Here is a 21,540-nt window from a genome sequence, read left to right as displayed (position 1 = left end):
GACTTTGGTAACCCGAACACGCCGCCTCGCCTGGACTAGTGTCAGGCGCAGGGTGTTGTCACTTCACTGTGAGGACCGGATGAATATTTGGACCATCAAGTGTACCACAGTTGTACTACTACTACTACTACTAGTACGAACATGAGTACTCCAGTATTGTATAGCGGAAATAGGTCTCCCGTGCTAGCATGCCTGTTCACTTCATCGTTCAGGTATCATCCATATTGCGAGCAGAACCAAATTCTCGTGCATGCTCAATCAACACCCTGCCACGATGCATGCAGTGGTCGTTCTGGTGCATCAAGGACGGCATGCAGATCGTTCCACACTTGAGAGGAGGAAAAATGGAAAGGTAGAACGCGGCAGCAGAGGAAGAGAACGCTGGCTAACGAGGCTGGGAGGGGATCGAGCAGGAAGTTAATGCTCCACGCCTAAAAGTTTTGGGAAAACCTTATTTTCATAAGGTGACTTATACTCACCTAAACGGAGGGAGTATTCCTTAACCAGAGAATGTTGTGTCTCCCACTCACGGGCTAAAAAAAAAGCTACGACACATTTTTTATGTGTTTGCATAGGCCCCACCTATCAGGAAGGATGGGCACGTACACGAACATGTACGTCTCCTCAGTCTACCCGCATAGCCTTTCCGTTTAGTGTACCTAGCCGTCTAATCAACTGCCTGCACGCCACTTCTCCCATTTACTTCTCCATCGGGAACCGATTCGCCTCGGCTTCTTCACCTCCCCTTTGTCTTCATTTGCATCCAAACCCCACTGCGTTCACATTGTTTTAACCTCTTCAAATAATCATCTACTACTTCAGTTAGACTAGCCATCTAATCCTAATTCTCCAAACCATAGCCCTCCGTTCCAGCGGTTCCAAATGGCGAAAGAGATCGAGATGCAGGTTTTTAGCGTCCAACATGTCCTCGTCGAAGGCTTGATGCGCATAGTTGCCGCCGTCACCGTCCACCCAAGGGTTGTTCGACAGTGGATTAACAATGTATCCAACTCCCTCAAAAAGGTAGAGACGAGGGTCCTCGGTCTCGACGTAGAGTACACGGAGCGTGCCCCTGGGAAGATCCAGCGTGCCGTCGTCCTTCAGCTGTGCCTCGAAGATGATGTTTTGGTGTACCACATCATACACTCGCCCTCCATACCAGGTGAGCTTCACGATTTCTTGTCTTGGGAGGACGTATACTTCTGTGAGGCAGCCATAGAATGGGACAAACAGAAGCTGGAGCCGTACAACCTTGATTTGAAAAGCATCGCTGACCTACAAACCAGAATCAAAATTCCTGTAGAAGATTGTGCTAAACAGACACCATCCCTATTCGACATAGCAAATTTTGTGCTCAGTACAAATATTCAGAAGGGTGACGAGACGGTGGCATTAAGGTCGTCTGGATTGGAGAATTATCCCTTGACGTACGAGTGGATAAAATATGTTGCCCTCGATGCCCGTGTGAGTTTCGAGATAGCTGCAAGGTCCAAAGAGCTTGTTGCGAAGCCGTCTCCCATAGAGAATGAGAACAAGAAGAAGAAGAAGAAGAAGAAGAAGAAGAAGAAGAAGAAGAAGAAGAAGAAGAAGAAGAAGAAAACGATGCACCATCAGGAGGGCATTATGGATGGATGAACTATTTCCTCTCTTGTAAAAGAAATTATTCCCTCTCGGTGTATATTGATATAGATGGACTATTTCGATGGTGTGCGTGTCTTTGGAACAAAGTAGTAGCATGGGTCCGCTTGACTATAAGGAATTATTTATCCGCATATATAGCTTTCTCTGCTACTCCTTCCAGTGATCGGTATACAGTGCATGTGTCCATAGACATGACATCTTGTCCATGGAAGTTCAACTACGGCGACCATCCTGTTTCATCTCGCGATTCCCACGATGCCTCTCCAACCCATGGCACCATGACCCCCGACGTGCGCCTCACCCCTCTTGGCCGCACCGCCCCTCTGCCTTTGTGTGCATGACATGTGGGCCACCTAAAATGCGGCGAGCATCAAGTTTCTACCACAGCCACCAGCGATTCCCACGACGCCGCTCGAATCCATGAAACCACACGTCCCCCGACCTGCGGCTCACCCCTCTTGGCCCCACTACCCCTCTCCCTTTGGGAGCATTACATGTGGACTAGTCACCTATCGGGTCCACATGTTATTGACTCAAAGGTAGGTGTAGTAAGGCGCTGAAGCTCAGTCCCGACGGCCCTGAGAGGGAAATGTAACTCCTGCGCCAGGGCTTGTGGTGCTCCCGTAGCACGAACTCGTGCCAAACTCGAGATTTGTTTCTTTACTATACATGCACGCAACAATTTAATGGACATTGTAATCTCAACATGTGATGGGGAGCTCTAAATTTGAATTTGAAATTTATAAAACGAAAATATTCAAAACAAATAAACTGGGAGAGAGGGAGTATATCGTAGGATGTGTCCCATACAAAATAAATCCCCTGGTTTGTCACCGCGAAGATGCAGTTAGGAAGGAGCACATCATCTTCCTACTCGTACGACAACAAATCGGTCGCAGACAGCATGGTCCTCCTTTGACCGCCATGTGCAAGGTTCGTGCTATCTTTTATTCAATCTCACCGTGGTTCCATCGTACCAATTCATGCAGTGGCCCGTTGCATGGCTAATCCCAATGTTGGACAAAGGTTCTACGGGAACGGTGTCACCATTGTAAATGTTGTGCAAATTGATGTTGGTACCCTCCCATACATATGCAAGCCAATCTTCACTCGCACCGAGCCTAGCCTGTGAAACAATGGGCAGGGGGAGAATTAGGAAATGGACACAGGAGTAGTCTTTAGAATGCATTTACTACATGATCAAACTCATCTTACCTGCTCATCGGAGGAAATTCGAGTACCCCTCAACGTCGGCATCTCAAGGGGCCTCAACTTGCAACTACGGCCACGCCGCGCTGGAGAGACCCCCAAGGAAACATCACCGTGCGTTCCATGGAACATCAAGATGCATTTGTATGAGTAGTTTATCTTGTGAGAGAAAAGGATGAACGAGGGAAGGCCTCTAGAGATAGAGATGGACACTACTACTACCAATGTGCTGGCTCGTGCGTTGCAATGGATCCAAACTAGTAGAATAATACTTGTTCATGTGCTTGAAATATAAACACTCTAGTTTTGATATACATGTGTCAGCAGACACGATAGCTTGTCCATGGAAGTTGAACCACAACGACCATCACGTTTCTTGTTTCTACCACTACCACACCCACACGCGATTCCCACGATGCCGCTCCAACCCACGGCACGACGTCCCTCGACGTGGACATGGATCCTCGACGTGGCTATCACTGCCTTGCCCTGCCTTTCCTTCGCTGACAGGTGGGACCCACGCTTATGGGTCCCACATGTCAGTGACAGAATGGTAGGATTGTTCGTGCCCCTCATCCCTCTCGGCTCCACCGCTCCTCTGCCTTTGTGTGCATGACATGTGGGCCAGCTAAACTGCGGCGACCATCAACTTTCTACCACAGACACACTCGATTGGACGCAGTTTGCCTGCTCCGCTGCTGTGCTCTGATCCGTACTCCCGCACCATAAAATTTTCATCCAGCGGCTGTGACTCATTTCGTCCCGGGCATCAATCCTCAGCTGGAGTACTTATGTACTATAGGTAGTACCTGCCGGTGTGGCCATCTACGCCACGTAACACCCCGACGCCCAGCTGTGGTACCCTCGCCACGGCCACGCCACCACCGGCTGGTTCATCTCAAACAAGTGAGTCGCGAACCACGCCACCACCATGAGAATGACATGTGGGACAGCCGCATTTAAGGCCCACATGTCATTGACTCATAGGCTGGGCACTAAGCCACTGAAGTTCGGTCCCGTGGGCCCCGTGAGAAAATGTAACTCCTGCAGCAGGCCTTGTGGTGCTCCCGCAGTATGAGCTTGTGCCAAAACTGGAATTTGTTTCTTACTACTACTAGTACTAGTAGGAAGGTACACGCGCATTGCACGCATGAGATTCTGGTGGTTTGTGCATTATGCTTCTACATGTGGAGTTTTCTGGATTCTAACATGTGGCAAAATTTGGTGGAATGTAAGGTTAGGCAAGTTTGGTTAACTTAGGTGAGTGTTTGGGTTAAGCCACACCTTAGGCAAGCCACACTGGCCCCACATGACATACACACAAAAAATGTGGCAAGATTCCCTTAGGCTTGCCAACTTGTGGCAAAATTTGGTGGAATGTAAGGTTAGGCAAGTTTGATTAACTTAGGTGAGTGTTTGGTTCAAGCCACACCTTAGGCAAGCCACACTGGCCCCACATGACATACACACAAAAAATGTGGCAAGATTCCCTTAGGCTTGCCAACTTGTGGCAAAATTTGGTGGAATGTAAGGTTAGGCAAGTTTGATTAACTTAGGTGAGTGTTTGGTTCAAGCCACACCTTAGGCAAGCCACATTGGCCCCACATGACATACACACAAAAAATGTGGCAAGATTCCCGTAGGCTTGCCAACTTGTGGCAAAATTTGGTGGAATGTAAGGTTAGGCAAGTTTGATTAACTTAGGTGAGTGTTTGGTTCAAGCCACACCTTAGCCAAGCCACACTGGCCCCACGTGACATACACACAAAAAAGTGGCAAGATTCCCTTAGGCTTGCCAACTTGTGGCTCTCATTTTGAAGAACTTATTAATAACTTTGCCTGAGCTTAGTTGTGGCAAAGTTAGTCATGAATTAAGTTCAACCATGGAGTCTTCTAGATTATACATGTGGCAGAATCTGGTGGATGATATCCAATGGCCAGTAGTGCTCGGATTTTCCATCTTTGTACCGTCGGATTGGCTTCATCCAACGACCAACTTTCAATGTTTTTCACACACTATATAGGGGGTATAGATATAGATGTGCCGGTCCGTTGCAATGGATCCAAAGTATATCTATTTAGTGGAGTGCACTCTAAACACATTATCTATTTATTTTTCTCTAACCTTTTGTAGCCATGCAAACAAGCCACATAAGCTTCATGGGTGCCCCCACATCATATTATTCATACTACGTTGATTGAAAAAAGATAAATCACCCAAAACAAGATCTTCCCATTTTTTGTTCCTACGATGTTGTGCCTTGCACGTATCTACTAGTTGTATAGTGGTAGTACTAGTAATATAATAGTATTAGGAGTACAAACTTGGTAGGAGTGGTACTAATACGGAATGCTCCTACTCTATCAACGAGCCCCGTCTGACACAAAATTTCTTGGCTTCCGTGCTACAGCTAGATCTTCCCCTTGTTTCTGTTTTCCAACCCGGCGGCGGGTGGGGTGTCGGTTTGCTCAACGGGCGGTCCCACATGAAAGTGAAAATGCTAGGCAGGCAACACGCCTTCCTTAAGCTATGTGTCGTGCCGGACGGGGCCGTGTTGTACTCCCGATTCCCTGGCGTGTGGGGGTGGGACGCGAACGTGGCATGCCTTTTCCTTTTACTAGCAATGTGCCCATGCGTTGTGATGGATCCAAAGTAGTAGAATAGTAGTACTCCTAATATATTACTCCCTCCATACCTAAATATTTGTCTTTTTGAGATTTCAAATGGACTATCACATACGGATTATATAGACATATTCTAGTGTTTCTAGCAAGATGCCCGCGCGTTGCACGAAGTTGATGGAAAAGGTAAGCACAACTTACAAATTGACCGCTGGAGTACTAGTTACAGTGATGCATATAATTAAGCAAAGGGATCGCACATATCGGTATTGACTGGAACGAGAATGCAACAGCACAATAAGAATTAAGGCCACGATGAGGCGATCGCAGTGGTGGTTACAGAAGGCAAGAAGAAAGATGGATCCACGAACATACGACCTCCTCCTCCTCAACTTAGTGTGCCGGGCCACCATCCGGTGGCTAAGGAGCGACGGCTTTTGTGGCAAGGTCGAGGTGCTTCTCAACAAAGGCATCCAAGGCTTCCAGCCGGTTGAGGAAGGCCAACGTCGTAGCGTCCTCACTGGCCTTGTAGATACCTATGTACATGATTTGCTCGTATACGTGGATGTGTAGGTCGACGAATTCTTGCAGGGTGAGGCGCCTCGCGGCGAGCGTGACCTCTAGGTGGACATTCTTCGTGGCGTCGGCGAGCAGTCGCAGGGCCACCAGTGCTTGAAAGAGGTTCCGGTCATGGAGGCCGATTAGGGTGGCAGGCAATGAGGAGCCCAAGTGCGTGGGCTGGAGGAGTATGGGGATGTCGTCCACGAGCTTCTTAAGGACGGTGAACTTGTTGCTGGTGGCAACCATCATCTGGTCCAACTGAGAGTCGTAGTTGGCGTGGACGGCGGCCATCCACCAGCCGATCTCCAACACCGTCTGGAGACGATTCTCGGCGCCATGCCGCAGGCCGGCGTCATGGACCATCTGGCACAGCTGCTAGCCACTCACGCGCATCGCCGCCATGGGTCTGGAGCGAGCTCTTTTGCGCTTAGTGTAGGTGCTTAGGCAAGTGCTTAGGTGCGTACGATGTGGTAGATGCATTGGAATGGAGGAGGGGCGCCTTTATATGAGGGCAATGAGGGCAAACTGTGTTGCATTCACATCATGTAGCCTATTTTCCTGGACCTCCTCCCATTACTTCCCTCATGCATTAATTGAAGGAGGATGCATTGGCCGTTCAACATATCGGGAACCACTACTCCCTCCCTCGTCTGCATTAAAGGCGTATCAGGAACTGCGCCGCCCGCTGTCAAATCGAATGCTCCCTCCGTCTAGGTGAGTATTATAAGTCATCTTACGAAAACCAAATACTAGTAAGACTAGCCACCGTGGGAGTAACTTCAGCAGTAACATCGAGTCCAACTCAGCAAATTTGCTTATGTGGCAGTGAGTTAATGAGGAGAGAGGTAGTTATAAGGCTGGACGTAATAGTAGTATCATAGGTAGTATCATGCATGCCAACTAGGAAAATTTGATGAGGTGGCATAGAATTGAATGAAGAAAGAGAGAGTTGAATATCATATCATGATACCGTATTATATTAAATGGTGTGCTACTATGTGTCATGCAAGGCAATAAATGAAGTTAGCTATGATACTAACTTATGATACCATGCACTACGGATGTTGTATCATACACTAGTATCATATGCATGCTACTAGTATATGATACTCGCCATTACGACTAGACTAATAACTTAGCTAGTTACTGTAACATCACATGTCTCAATGCAATATGAGTCTATAACCTAATAAATGAAGCTTTGCATGTTACCACAGTTATGTTACTACTATGAAGGTAGTAACATAGTCTAGGGATATGTGTATGTTACTAGTGTATGTTACTCACCATTGTGGCTAGTCTAACACATAGGCATGGTGCATTAACTCTCACGTTGTTTCTTATTTTTTTGACATAAATTGAGGAATCCACCAAGAAGAGATGTGGGGCTTGTATGCTTTTAATGACTTGAGACTATCAAACATGACATGCAGTGGTCAGTTCGTTGCACAAGAACAAATACAACCCACGTCAGCACACATGCATCTTATAGCATCACATCCAATGGCTATAAAAGATGAATGAGACCAAATTATATCTTATCTAGATGAGTTCTAGCAAAACTGTATTAATAATACTTAGTACTCCTGCACCATGTATCATATAAGTATCATGTAGTACTTTATTTATTGCCATGTATGACACATAGTTCACGAGCGCTCTCTATATGTACCACCTTTTTTTTAATTTCATGTTTTGCTCCATGGCGCAATCCATCGATACTACTACTGTACAAAAGTGGAGTATATACATTTTTTAAAAGGCTAGAGGGCGGGGGAGTCTAGCTCGGTCGGTTTCATGAGAGGCTTTGTGATTTGACGGCTCATTAATGCTGTCAAATCAATAGTACTGCGCCACCCGCTACACGCCCGGCGCCTCCATTAAACCCCTCCGTTAAACCCGCATGCAAACTGAGAATCCTACTCCGGCCACACGTCCGTTCATGAGCGGGCCGGAATTAAACGCAACACCGGCCGAGCTCCTCCTGTACGCCCTCAGTTTAAATGAGGCCAGACGCCGGCCAAGCTCCTACCGTCCCCCCTCTATTTACACGAGGCCAGACAGACAGCGGGCAAGAATCACACCCCTCTGCCGCTCCCCCATCTCCTCCTTCACCATTTTCTCCACCCTTCCGATGGCTTCCAATGAGCCATTCTCCGGCATATTACCCGGCTGGGTGGCCCGCCGAGCCCTCTGGATAAGGGCGAGGCCGCTCGGTGCTTCACCAACGTCGCTTGGCCCGACGGAGCCAGTTGCCGCCCCAAGCAGGCGCGTGGTTCAGCAACTCGCCGATCCAGTTCAGCTCGATGAGGAGTGGCGAGTTGCTCCACGCCGGCACGGCGGCGAGCACGCCGGTACGGGCGCCGTCGCTGCCGCGTCGTACCGCGCCACCAGTGTCTGCGGTGGCCGTGCCTCCCGTGTCTGTGGGCGCGCCTCCCGTGCCTGCGGCAGCGCCATGCAGGCAGAGACAAAAGCCGGATGCGTGGAGAGCGACCAGTCGGTGGCCAGCTTCTCCCTGTCCGCCGCCATCATCGAGGAGAAGTAGAACATGGGAGGCCGTCGCCACTTGGGACCCATGAAGGCCACTGCCGAGGCGACGACCGCGGATTCAGGTGGTTTCTTTGCTGCTTCGTCTCTTTCGAGGACCTTCGTCGACCCCGCAAGTGTCTGACGGACATGAGGAAGACAAAGGGATCCGCGGGCGGCCATTTAGAACTAAAATAAGTCTAGATATATCCATTTCTAGGACAAGTATTTCCGGACGGAGGGCGTATTAATTATACAAGAGAGCCGGATTGGCACCTCTTAGTTCATGTAAATGTAATGAAATCCATCATGTTTATATGAAGATCCGACTTTTCTATACGAAATCCTTCATGCTTATATGAAATCAGTCCGTGTTTGCACGAATTTCATTTGGTTGGTTAGAGTTGTAAAAATGTATGCCACTGGCGTTTGATGTCGTCCTCCGCGGAAGGAAGCGGGAGGAAATTTGCCGGCTGCCGTTGGAGATGCTCTTTATGCTGGAAATAATAGAGTGACATCCAATCCATTTGAGTTAATTGCCTGTATGATTGTCCCTCTATAAAAAGTTTATTGCATGTACAATGTACACGTGACTTGCAGGGTGGCTACAGCTTCGTACAGAAAGTTAAAAAGAAACAAGTCCATCCTTAATATTCTAAGTACTCTGTGGGTTCCACTGTCAGTACAGTAGCGAAAGAAGTATATATTACTCCCTCCGTTCCTAAATATTTGTCTTTTTAGAGATTTCAAATGGACTACTACATACAGATGTATATATACATATTTTAGAGTGTAGATTCACTCATTTTGTTCCGTATGTAGTCACTTGTTGAAATTTTTAGAAAGACAAATATTTAGGAACGGAGGGAGTAAATAAGTAGAGTAATATATAATATACAAATCTAAAGTTAAAAGATTGAATTCGAACTCATGTCATCGCGTTGCGAGTATCCGGCGCTAACCAGCCCAGCACATTTTTGTTGTAGACCATGCTGGAGATATATCTCCATGTCTACTCTTATATATACTCCATTCGTTCCTAAATATTTGTCTTTTTCAGATTTCAAATGGACTACCACATACAGATGTGTACGTAGACATATTTTAGAGTGTAGATTCACTCATTTTGCTACGTATGTCTTTTCAGGAAGGGGTCAGGTTTGTCCTTGATTTATTTATGAGGTATCCAGATGGCACTGCACCGCCAAGAAAAGAGGGTAACATCAAAATTATGGACTACTTTTTTAGTATGTTGGTAAGGTCCGGTCATAGTCACTTGTTGAAATCTCTAAAAAGACAAATACTCCCTCCGTCCGGAAATACTTGTCATCAAAATGGATAAAAGGAAATGTATCTAGACGTATTTTAGTTTTAGATACATCTATTTTTATACATTTTGATGACAAGTATTTTCGGACGGAGGGAGTAGAAAACAGAGTTGGTGATGATGGTGTGCGTGCCATCCTGCAAATATAGGCCGTAGGATTTATATCTAACGGATAGGAAAGAAACTATTGCAATTTTGCAAAAATATACCCACACGTCTCTCCACGTTTGCAAATAAGGCCTTCCCTCGTTCAACCTTTTCTCTCACAAGATAAACTACTCATACAAATGCATCTTGATGTTCCGTGCAATGCACGGGAAGCTAGCTAATTTCTTTTAAAGTAGTTGCTACAATAATTGGGTTGAAGTGATATGTTTTATGTCTGCCTCGAATGATTTCAGATTCACTAGTATTCCCTCCGTTCCAAAATAGATGACCCAAGTTTATACTAAAGTTAGTACAAAGTTGAGTCATCTATTTTGGAACGGAGGGAGTAGTAACAAAGAAAAGGTTGCCTTGTTAATTAACAAAAAACAGGGTGAAAACTATCACATGAGGCCGGTAAAAACAAGGCACACTGGGTTCAGCGTCATCGTCACTACAGTTGTGCACGCGCGAGAAGTCTACATATCGAGGGGGCTACCGAGCGAGGCACCGAGACACAATGTTTGAGAGAGAAACCAATTGACAAATTATGATCAGATCGAGTTGTCACCCTTCTGCTGTCATTGCTGGGGGGAGAGAAAGACGTATCGAGAGTGGCGCGGTAGGCACAGAGGCACAACTAGCGAGTGTGTGTGTGTGTGTGTGTGTGTGTGTTTGAAAGAGGAGTCGATAGATTATTATCAAGATCGATTTGCCACCCTACTCCTTCAGTGCCGGGTAGTGTGGGTGTGTGTATGTTTGAGAGAGAATCCAGTCGATGGATTAGTATCAAGATCGAGGTGTCACCCTACTCCTTTGGTGCTGGGTAGTGTGTGTGTGTGTATGTTTGAGAGAGAAGCCATTCGATAGATTAGTATCAAGATCGAGGTGTCACCCTACTCCTTCGGTGTTGGGAAGTGTGTGTGCATGGGGGGGGGGGGGCAGTGACACTCACATATCTCTACTCTTATAAAAAACAGAGTTGGTGATGATGGTGTTCCTTCCATCCTGCAATATAGGCCATCCGATTTATATCCGACGGACATGAAGGAAAATATGGCAATTTTGCAAAAAGATACCCACACCCCTCTCCGCATTTGCAAATAAGGCATTCCCTCGTTCATCCTTTTCCCCCACAAGATAAACTTCTCATACAAATGCATCTTGATGTTCCGTGCAACGCACATGGTCATCTTGCTAGTAGGGAGAAAGAGTTTGTGTGACACATATCTAGCTATATTAAGGGATAGGTAGATAGCATATGTGTGAGAGACATTATTATACTTTGAGACAATAGTGGTTGTGGGTGGGCGGAATTAAAGGGGTGGGCGTGTTAGACATAGAGAGCGTGTATGTTTCTGTGTGAGAGACTTATAGGACGGGGTAGAGAGACGAATTTAACCCTGACAGAGGGAGAGAGATACACGAAGTGCACATGTGTGATTCTGATGCCCACAGGGAAATGAGATATGTATGCGTGTGAGAGAGATTGCACAATTCATTCACGTATCACTATCTAGCGACCGTGGATGTGCATCGCTTGAACATAAGTCAATATCTACTTCGTATCGTGGCCAAAGGTACAATATCGATTCAACGCTACAAAGATTGGACACTCACATATCACATTTTTTTCTATTTAAATAAACCTTTTCAGTTGTGCATGCCAAAGTTACAGTGATGTTTCTTCAAACTACCAATGTAGCTATCATGCACATGCACCATTGTTACTCTTGCATTCAAATTCATTAGTCTTGGATGATCTAAGTTTCTATTCTAAACTAATATATACGTAATATTCATATATGAATTCAACGGTTACGCAATTTATGAAATGGAGGCTATGTAATCATATGAGGTAACACTTTTAAGTAGCTAACTACAATATCCATTTCTTTTTGTGCGCCTCTACACTAACACGCCAATGCATTATGTTTAAACTAAATAACCAATGGCACTAAATTATCTACTTACACGGGAAATACATAGGCTGAGCGTTTGATCCCTTTTTTGTGAACGCGCAACTACACCCGTACGATTGGCCGCGCCCGTGTGAACGTCCAAGTCATCGGCGCATCATCCCGAGTTATTGTCTTTTTTTCTAGGGTGGACTTCACACCAGTTATTAAATGCTGACGCATGCCCCGTGTACACAGTCTAGCATGACCTTCCCGCTAGCACGGTCCAAAATTAGTTGAAACTAGATACGAACGATCCCGCGGGCGGCAAAATCTCCCGCCTCCTTCTAAAATTTCCGCCACCTTAGTCTTTAGCATGTAAAATCCCCCTTTTGTCCTTGGTGCACGGAGACCAACAGTTACAATACCGCCCTCATCTACATGATAAGTTGGGGCTACTTTGGTAACTTTCGGTTCCCCCCACTACACGCCACCCCCATTTCCTCTCCCCTTCTCCCGCAAAAACGACTAACTCCACAGCACCAGAGCATCTTACATCACGCCATCTGTACTTCATCGCCCTTTCTCCCCTCCCCTCTCGAAACCCTAGACTGCTCATCCACCGGTGTACCATAGCCCATTCACTGCCAGCGGCGTCCACCTCACCGGATCTGCTTCTGTGGCCGCATCTACCCCTCCCACCTCCCCTAGAAACAAGTAGACTGCTCATCCACCACTGTACCACAACCCATTCAGTGCCGGCCTTGTCCATGGCACCGGATCTGCTTCGCCGGTACTCTCGTCAACCGTCGCGCATCTGCAGTGGCTCATTCGTACTCCCCACCGGAGACGCTTCATCCACACCCCTCGGAGCCGCCCCGCCAACACCCCCGTCGATGGCCTCTGATCCTCTTCGCCAACACCTTCCTCAACCCTACCAGAGGCACTTCGACGACACCTTCCTCAACCCTACCGGAGCCGCTTCGCCGACACCAGCATCAACCCTACTGTACTAGCTTCGCCTATACCATTCTCAACCCTATCGGGGCCGCTTTGCCAACTCACAAGTCCACGGCCTCAGATCCGCTTCCTCGCACCCTCATCCAACCTACCGGAGCAGCTTCTGACGCCCCGTCCACGGCCGCAGATCCGCATCGTCGACACCACCCTTAACCCAACCACCGGAGCAGCTTCTGACGCCCCGTCCACGGTCGCAGATCCGCATCATCGACACCATCCTTAACCCAACCACTGGAGCAGCTTCTGACGCCCCGTCCACGGCCGCAGATCCGCGTCGTTGACACCATCCTTAACCCAACCACCGGAGCAGCTTCACCAACGCCCTTCTCCACGGCCACAGATCCTCTGTGCCCACACCGTAGTCCACCCTACCGGAGCTGCTCCACAAACACCCTACTCGACGGTTCTAGATCTCCTTACCGGACCCCGACAGCCAGCACAGTGTCATCACCCTCGATGTTTCTAACCAGATTCCCACCATCTGGAGAGATGCCAAGCACCCGCCACGGCCTAGGTACTTGTCACCTTTAAACCCGTCCACCATCACCTGCCCGATGTACTTCAAATATACTAACCGGTCGCTGTTACCTGTTATGCAGCTGGCAAAAACTACAAGGATGATGTTTCTTCTGGATCTAACAGCTTGGCCAACCAAGATCCTGGACTGAGGCATTGCTATGATCTTGTAAGCGCGTCTCTCTCTCTCTTGTATTGTTCTGTGCCTGCCAGCGTGCTTTGCTAGGATTTTCGACCATCCCTTTGTGTAGACAATGATTTCTACTACTGGCTGCTAAATTAGATATGTAGATGTCATACATGATACTACCTCGTTCCTCCGTTCCTAAATATAAGCCTTTCTAGAGATTCCACTATAGGCTACATACGGAGCAAAATGAGTGAATCTACACTCGAAAATGCATCTATATACATCTGTATGTGGTCCATACTGGAATCTCTACAAAGACATATATTTAGGAACAGGGGCAGTACATTACACCAAATCGTAGGTGGCATGTAGGAATTCCAGTGCACTACATTAGGCTCCCTTAGAGTGCCTACCAGTCCAGCATACAGAGTCATGGCTAGTTTATGGTACGCACACAATCGTTAATTGGTGGTTTAAATATGCGCAAGGGATATGAAATGTAGTATCATGTAGAGATGTCTGAAATTAGCCGTGTCAACTTGCAGATGGTTACACAATGAAAAAGTACAAGATGTATGAACATCGCAAAAAAAAGAGGCAACGATGAGCCTATACAGTGTGCTATGGTACGTCACTCCTCCATTGCAATCATCATGACATGTTATTTGTATGCCAGTTCTATTAGCCAAGTTTCTAAGGGACAATTATTATGAGTTATCAATAGAAAATAAGCACCTGTGAATATAAGCTCCATGTAGTACGCCAACCAGTTCTTTTCATTACGTTTTCAACTTATCTTTGGTATGATCAGTGGAAAGTCTAGATTGCATTATATATATTTTTCATTTTTCTGCACATATGGAAATTAATTTGACTTGCAAACATCACAAGTTGAACCTAGTGCAGTAATTAATATGATAGGAAAACAGACCATCACTATTTGCTCAAAATGCAAATACAAAGATACCATCAACTTGGCACAATCTACTTTGGTCAATGTTTTCCATAGAGATCCCATTGCCTAATTTAAATGAAGAACGCATGACCCACATTTAAATGAAGAACAATTATTTGTTGAAATTCGATGGTCCAAGTGGTTGGTTATTATCATATAGCAGCACCACCTGAAAGCATCATATAGCAGCAGCAGCAGCTCATAGCAACTCATCATATAGCAGCAGCAGTCTGCAATTCATCATATACCAGCAGCAGCTCATGGCAATTCATCATATAGCAGCAGCAGGAGCAGCTCAAAGAAATTCATCATATAGCAGCAGCAGGAGCAGCTTGTAGCAACTCGTCATATAGCAGCAGCAGCAGCTCATAGCAACTCATCATATAGCAGCAGCAATCTGCAATTCATCATATACCAGCAGCAACTCATATCAATTCATCATATAGCAGCAGCAGGAGCAACTCATAGCAATTCATCATATAGCAGCAGCAGGAGCAGCTTGTAGCAACTCATCATTCCCCTTCTCTTCAATTTTTAGTGAGGTTCTACCCGAAACACCCCCCGCCAAAGCCAAATTAGTTAAGCCCAAGCCCATAACTCAAAAATGACTTCTTTACATCTTTTATGGCTTATTTTGACAATATACCCTGAAAGGCGGAATCGAACTGGCCCTTAACCTGCAATTCAATTGTGCGTGCAATGATGAATCACTCTTGCCTGCTATCTGTACATTTAGGCATCATCATACAAGGCATAACCTAATACATGTGCATTCCATTGTAGAATTTGGAATATGCAATGTTTATGTTAGTTCATACGTTGCACATGATGTTTAAATGCCCCTTAAATCTGGTTAGTCAAGTGATGGTCTTTAAGCCTCCTTCTTTGCTTCTGAAAGTGCTAGTTATCGACTAGAGGGGGGGTGAATAGGCGATTTTTATCAAAGTCTTCAAAACGTGGAAGTTTCGAAGACAAACAATAGAAATGACCTAATTGATATGCAGCGGAAGATAAACTACAACAAGCAATCCATAGTCAAGTATGCAATAGCGTTAACGTACGAAGACTAATAGCAGCTAGGTAGTAGGATCAGGGCGGAAGATAGTATGAAGCCAATCAACAATAGTAGTCAAGCAATGAAGTCAATCAGATAAGACAGACAAGTAATGACTTCACGAAGACAAACTCAAAGTAAAGGAGGGAAGAGATAGAACCAGTCACTTGTTGAAGACACAGGATTTCTTGGACCAGTTCCAGTTGCTGTGACAACTGTATGTCTGGTTAGGGAGGCTGAGATTCAACTCAGAAGACCATGTCTTCACCTTATTCCCCTTGAGATAAGGTCACTTAGTCCTCGCCCAATCACTCTGGTAAGTCTTCAAGGTAGACTTCCAAACCTTCACAGACTTCGTTCACCCGGCAATCCACAATGACTCTTGGATGCTCAGAACGCAACGCCTAACCTGCTGGAGGATACACAGTCCTCAAGTGTAATAAGTCTTCAGGTCACACAGACAAAAAGACTTCAGTGATGCCTAACACTCTTTGGCTCTGGGTGTTTGGGCTTTGTCCTCGCAAGGATTTCTCTCTCTCAAATGCTTCGAGGTGGGTTGCTCTCAAACGACAAAAGCCGTATACTAACTCTGAGCAGCCACCAATTTATGTTGTAGGGGGTGGGCTATTTATTGCCACTTGGCAACCTGACCTGATTTGTCCAAAATGACCCTGGGTCACTAAGGAACTGACACATGTTCCAACGGTCAGATTCCAAACACACACGGCAACTTTACTTGGGCTACAAGCAAAGCTCACTCATCCAGCTCTGGATAAGGTTTGCTCTCATTGTCTTCGCTCGAAGACATAGGATTTGAGTTGAGCATCACTTCAGTCACTCTGACTTAGTTCACTTGGACCCCACTTAACAGTACGGTGGTTCCTATGACTCAACAAAGAAGAGAAGGAAGCAACAAATCCACACAGTCTTCGCGCTCCATAGTCTTCACGCAATGTCTTCTCATGTCATAGTCTTCAATATGAATATCTTCTCATACCACCATTGTCTTCAATGTCTTCATACATTTTTAGGGGTCATCACCGGTAGGTAAACCGAATCAATGAGGGACACTACCTGCGTTATCCTGCAATTCTCACAAACGCATTAGTCCCCCAACCAACTTTGTCGTCAATACTCCAAAACCAACTAGGGGTGGCACTTGAGGCACTTACAATCTCCCCCTTTTCTGTGATTGATGACAAACTGGTTGAAGTTTTCAACGGGGATAAATATGTGAAATTGTAAGGATAGGAAATAGTCCTCATAAGTTGCAAGGGCTCCCCCTGAAGATGTGCATATAAGTAATCTTGCTTTTGGAATGCAAATGCACATGGCAGGTTTTACTTGTGGAGATCCACTTCAACTTATGAAGATAATTCATCATGCATGAAATGATATAGCTTATAGGATGACATGCATAATGAAAAATGGACGTCTGCAGGATGATCTAAGTGCGGAAGTTATCATCACACATGCGGAATTTATCATCGCATCATAGTAAAGCAAACAAGTAGCAGACGACCATCAAGTTTAGGTGTTACAACTCAAAGAACCAAATGTTTTTTAAAAAGCAAGAGTTGTAAGCACGAGGCAAAAATATAATGCAACCGCCCATATGAACCCGCTTGAAGACTATCAAACTCATACGCTTCTCCCCCTTTTGTCAATAATGACCAAAAAGTTTGAAGACATAGAGCATCTACTCGTCCTCTTGAGGAGTAGTTGAAGCAGCAGGGTTGTCGTTGTCGTTTGGCGGTGCAGATGAACTTGGTGCAGTGTCGATGCGTGCAGAAGTAGGAGGTGGTGAAGTAGCATCATCTTCGTCATCGATCACTCTGGCATTGACAGTTGCCGCGGAGGAAGAATATTCAGAATCTTCAAGAGATGGAGTACGACGTAGGACAGCAGTCCGTGGAGGAGTGGAGTCAAACTGGAATCGTTCATTGAAGCCATCGTCTTGAAGATCTGCTTCAGCACTAAACAGGGTCAAGCTCTTCCATGATCGCTGGCAAGTTTCATGAGCAACAAAGGCATTCTTGGTGGCAAGGTTGCGAATGCGATTGACATCCACCAAGAGGCTTTGCATCTGTCTCTTGAGCCAGAAATGATGCTTATCCTGTTTCTGATGAAGGGCCACAAGAAGTTCTCGGTCGTTGAGAACGCGAGAACGCTTCCGAGGCCTTTGGGCAATGGTGCTTTCAGTGGCTTCAGTAGGTGCTCGATGAGGCAGACGAGTATTTCCAGCCAGTGGATAGATTCGTGTTGCTGCTTGAACACCTTCAATGGGTTGAGTGAAGCTTTGGTGCTCGGCATTCTAAAGACAAAGAGGCTTCTTGGCAGGTTCAGGGTATATAGCTTCAACTGACATATCAACCTCTGGTAGAAAAATCACATGATTGCGAGCAGATGGTTGATAGTTGACAGATGAGTGTCGCTTGATGAGGCGCATGACCCATGGAGCATAAAACTTCAGACCAAATAGGTCAGAGCCGGAAGCAGCAAGTTGCCTAATGAAGAAGTCTTGCGCATTGAAGCTGATGCCATTGAGAATGTAGAAGACCAAAGTCTTCATAGCTCCTTCAAGCTTTGCTGCTGATGAATGTCCTTTGATAGGCCATAGAGTTTGCATAGTGATGTGATATATGGAGTGTGGCAGATACTCAAGGTCTTCAACAAAGAACTCTATTGGATATTCAGCATCATGTGGCAAAGGCTTCATCATGCTCAGTATCTGACTCATATTGGGTTCAGGCTTATGAAAGATGCTTTCCAAAGCATTGCGGTGATTTTGACAACCAGGTTCATAGAGTTCTCCGGGAGTGGATAGGCCTGTAAGCTCGATGATATCCATAGCTTTGGCTTAATGATGAACATTTCCGGTCATCCACTCGAGAACCCATGTCTTCGTATCTCTGTTGTAGCCACGAATGTGCAGAGTAGCATAGAATTGAAGCAATAGCTCTTCATTCCAGTGTTCTTTATCTATGACAAAACTGAGCAGCCCAGCATCACGAAAGCAGTCAAGTGCTTCTTCTAAGTAGGGCAGTCCAGTAATGGCTTTAGTGTCGAGGCGCATATGAGGGAAAATACGCCCTTGATCATACAGAACACAGGAGTAATAGCTTTGCTGTTGATGACTCCAGAACCGATATGATGATATTCTTGGCTTCATGTAGGGGTTCTTCGAGCTATCAAAGAATGTGTTGTGGCTCTTGAAGCCATTTGCATTGAAAGACCCGACAATGGTGGCAGTACCTGGAAACCTTGGCAGTCTTGGCTTGGGCTTCTGGACCTGAGGCCTATGCTCAATGTGATAGTCAAATTGAGGACCAGAGACACTAGGCGGAGGGACCAGAACGGGCCATCTTATTGTGATTAGCTCGCCATGGTTGTATGCTTGCTCAATTGTATAGGGCCTTGGGGCGCAATAGGAGCGGTGGCAGGAGCTGAGGCTTCAGGCTGCACAACAGGTGCTTCAGGAGCAGTTGCCTCATTAGCTTCAGGTGCAGTGGCCTCATTAGCTTCAGGCACACTGGTTGGTTCAAGCTCCACATTAGCTTTAGCCATGACAACGTCATTGGCTTCACTTGCGTTGGTTGTGGCAGCTTCAGGATTTTCAACCTCCACTTGAGAAGCTGGAGGGTCAGACACAAACACGTTCACTTCATGAACTGTTTCTTCAGGCATGGGGGGAGTAGAGACACGTTCTTCTTGATGTTCTTCATCGGCTGATGCAGCCGGATTGTCTGCAGCAGCTTGTGCTTCAAACACAGAGACATTCACAGTTGGAGTGGCTTCAGAGAACACTTGACGTGCAACAAGTTGACAGTGCACTTCTCCTTATGGAACGCTCGGAAGAGGGACTTGAGGCCTTGGTCCTTTGCGAAGCCTTTGTAGTATAGGCGACGCCTTTGGAGATGGAGTGGGAAGGTCCTCATCCTCTTCAACTTGAATGGATGGTGTGGTTTGTTGTTGTTGTTGGGGAGTACTTGGGGATTCTTGTTCTTGCAGGCGATCAGCCCATGAAGCATCCTGAGCAATTGGCGTCAGAGGACGACCAATGCTGATGATTTCGTTGTTCATACAAACAGGAGATGATACCACATTATATTCAATCTGAGGAAGAACTTCATCATCTTCAACATTGTCATGATGACCAATGTCTTCAGCAGCGGTGGGCTCAGCTGCTGGTATATCTTCAGCTTTAGGAGCCTCTGTGGAAGCAGGCTCATGAACAGTCATGCGAAGTTCTTGGGATGCAGATGAAGGACGAACCACTGAGATGGGTTCAACAACAAGGGGCTCTGTGGGAACAGCCTGACTCTTCTTGGTCTTGCGCTTCTTCTTGGAGGGAGCGGCATCAGAGGCTTCGGTATTCTTCCTCTTTCTGGCTTCAGCCTCGACAACCCTCGTCTTCTTCCGTTCAGAAACTGTTGTGGTGACCTTTGGCCTCGAGCCAGTCATGCTACTTGGGAAGATAATGCGAGGAGCTTCTTGGCTTGAAGGTGCAGGCTGGTCAGCAGGAAGCTTCTTCTTTTTCTTTGCAGCAATCCTGGGGTCAATGCCAGGACGGCCAAGTGACTTGCGCTTCTCAGCCTCATTGTAGGCAAGCACACACTTATCAGCCAAACGCTTCATGCGCTCACGAGAGCCTTGAGCTTCTTGGCGCTTCATCAGAAAAGATTCTTTAAGCTCATGCAGCATGACTTTGAAGTTTCGGACGTCTTGAAAAATTAGCTTAGCCACATGCTTCTTGATTGAGCCTTCTCATAATCAATCTTGTTCTTGAGCTCAACAATGCGCTGAGCAAGAGCTAGCTCAGAAGCAATGGCGCCATTGAAAGAGACACTAAGGCCAATGGGAAGCTGTAAATCTTCAAAGCTGACATTGGGGGTGTCGAACCACTCATCAATGAAATTGTGGATGATGGCCACATCAAAGAGAGGCAAGTTGTTGAAGATTTCTGCTTCTTCCTTGCTCTTTATCAGCTGCTCAAGAGCATCATCAGCAAGATCTTCATCACATGACAGATCAATGGGTTCTTCACGCAGAATGGCGGCAGGAGTCAAGGCTTGATCAGTATGCCTGACAAGTTGCTTTTTCTTCTCCGTCTTCTTGGAGATGCGGGATTGATCTTCAGACTGCACACTGGCTTCAGGAGGTGCAGTGGCCAGAGGCTTCACACGAGAAGATTTTGGAGGTGCAGCTGATGATGAAGCCTTAATTTTGTTTGGCTTCTGCGGCTTCGAAGGAGGAGCTGGGGCTTCATCGGTGTCAACATCATTATCAGAATGATCTACCTTGGCACCTTGGACCAAGATGTAAGTGATGAGGCCATCAAGGTTGGCAAAGGGGCCAATTCTGTTTTCTTCAGCTTCACGTGTGCCATCATCACGGGGAGCAGAGGGACCAGGATTGAAGTCTAATCCCCGTGACTTCTTGTTTTCCTTTTCCGAAGCCTTAGCAAACTGGAAGTTGCGCTTGAAGAGATTGTCGTCATGACACCAGAGCAATGATGATGGGTCGGCTTCTTCAGGCTGTGGCCCACGGACCATGCAAGGATAGAATTCTTGCGCAATGGCTTCAACTTTGTTCTTGGGGGAAGGCCTCGATAGAGAATATCACCCCAAGGGCTCTTGATAGCATTTTTCTCTGCGTACTCCTGGGTGACGAACTTGTACTTGTACCACTGTTCAGCCCAATAGCGTCGAATCCATTGGATTCGAGTCTTGCGCTGATTGTAATCTTCTTCAGGATCTGTTTTATACATTTCCGCCAGATCATCAGGCAGATCCCTTGATGTTCCCCCACGACGCTATCTGCCACCCTTCCTTGCTGATTTTTCTGCAGCCATGAACTTCAAGCTGAATGGCTTCAATACGTTCAGAGGCTTCAAAGATTTACGCTTGCTGGTCAAGCAGGAACTGGCTTCAGGAG

At 46.4% G+C, this 21,540-nt stretch overlaps 1 pseudogene; it reads left to right on the top strand.

The window, feature by feature from the left end:
* LOC119339046 overlaps positions 1-21,540 on the top strand; it is a 76,507-nt pseudogene that overhangs the window by 39,472 nt on the left and 15,495 nt on the right.

This window comes from Triticum dicoccoides, chromosome 7B, assembly GCF_002162155.2.
Source record: "Triticum dicoccoides isolate Atlit2015 ecotype Zavitan chromosome 7B, WEW_v2.0, whole genome shotgun sequence".
In the NCBI taxonomy this organism is placed as follows: domain Eukaryota; kingdom Viridiplantae; phylum Streptophyta; class Magnoliopsida; order Poales; family Poaceae; genus Triticum; species Triticum dicoccoides.
The sequence above is the reverse complement of the archived record's forward strand: the minus strand, read 5'-3'. Positions and strand labels throughout refer to the sequence as shown.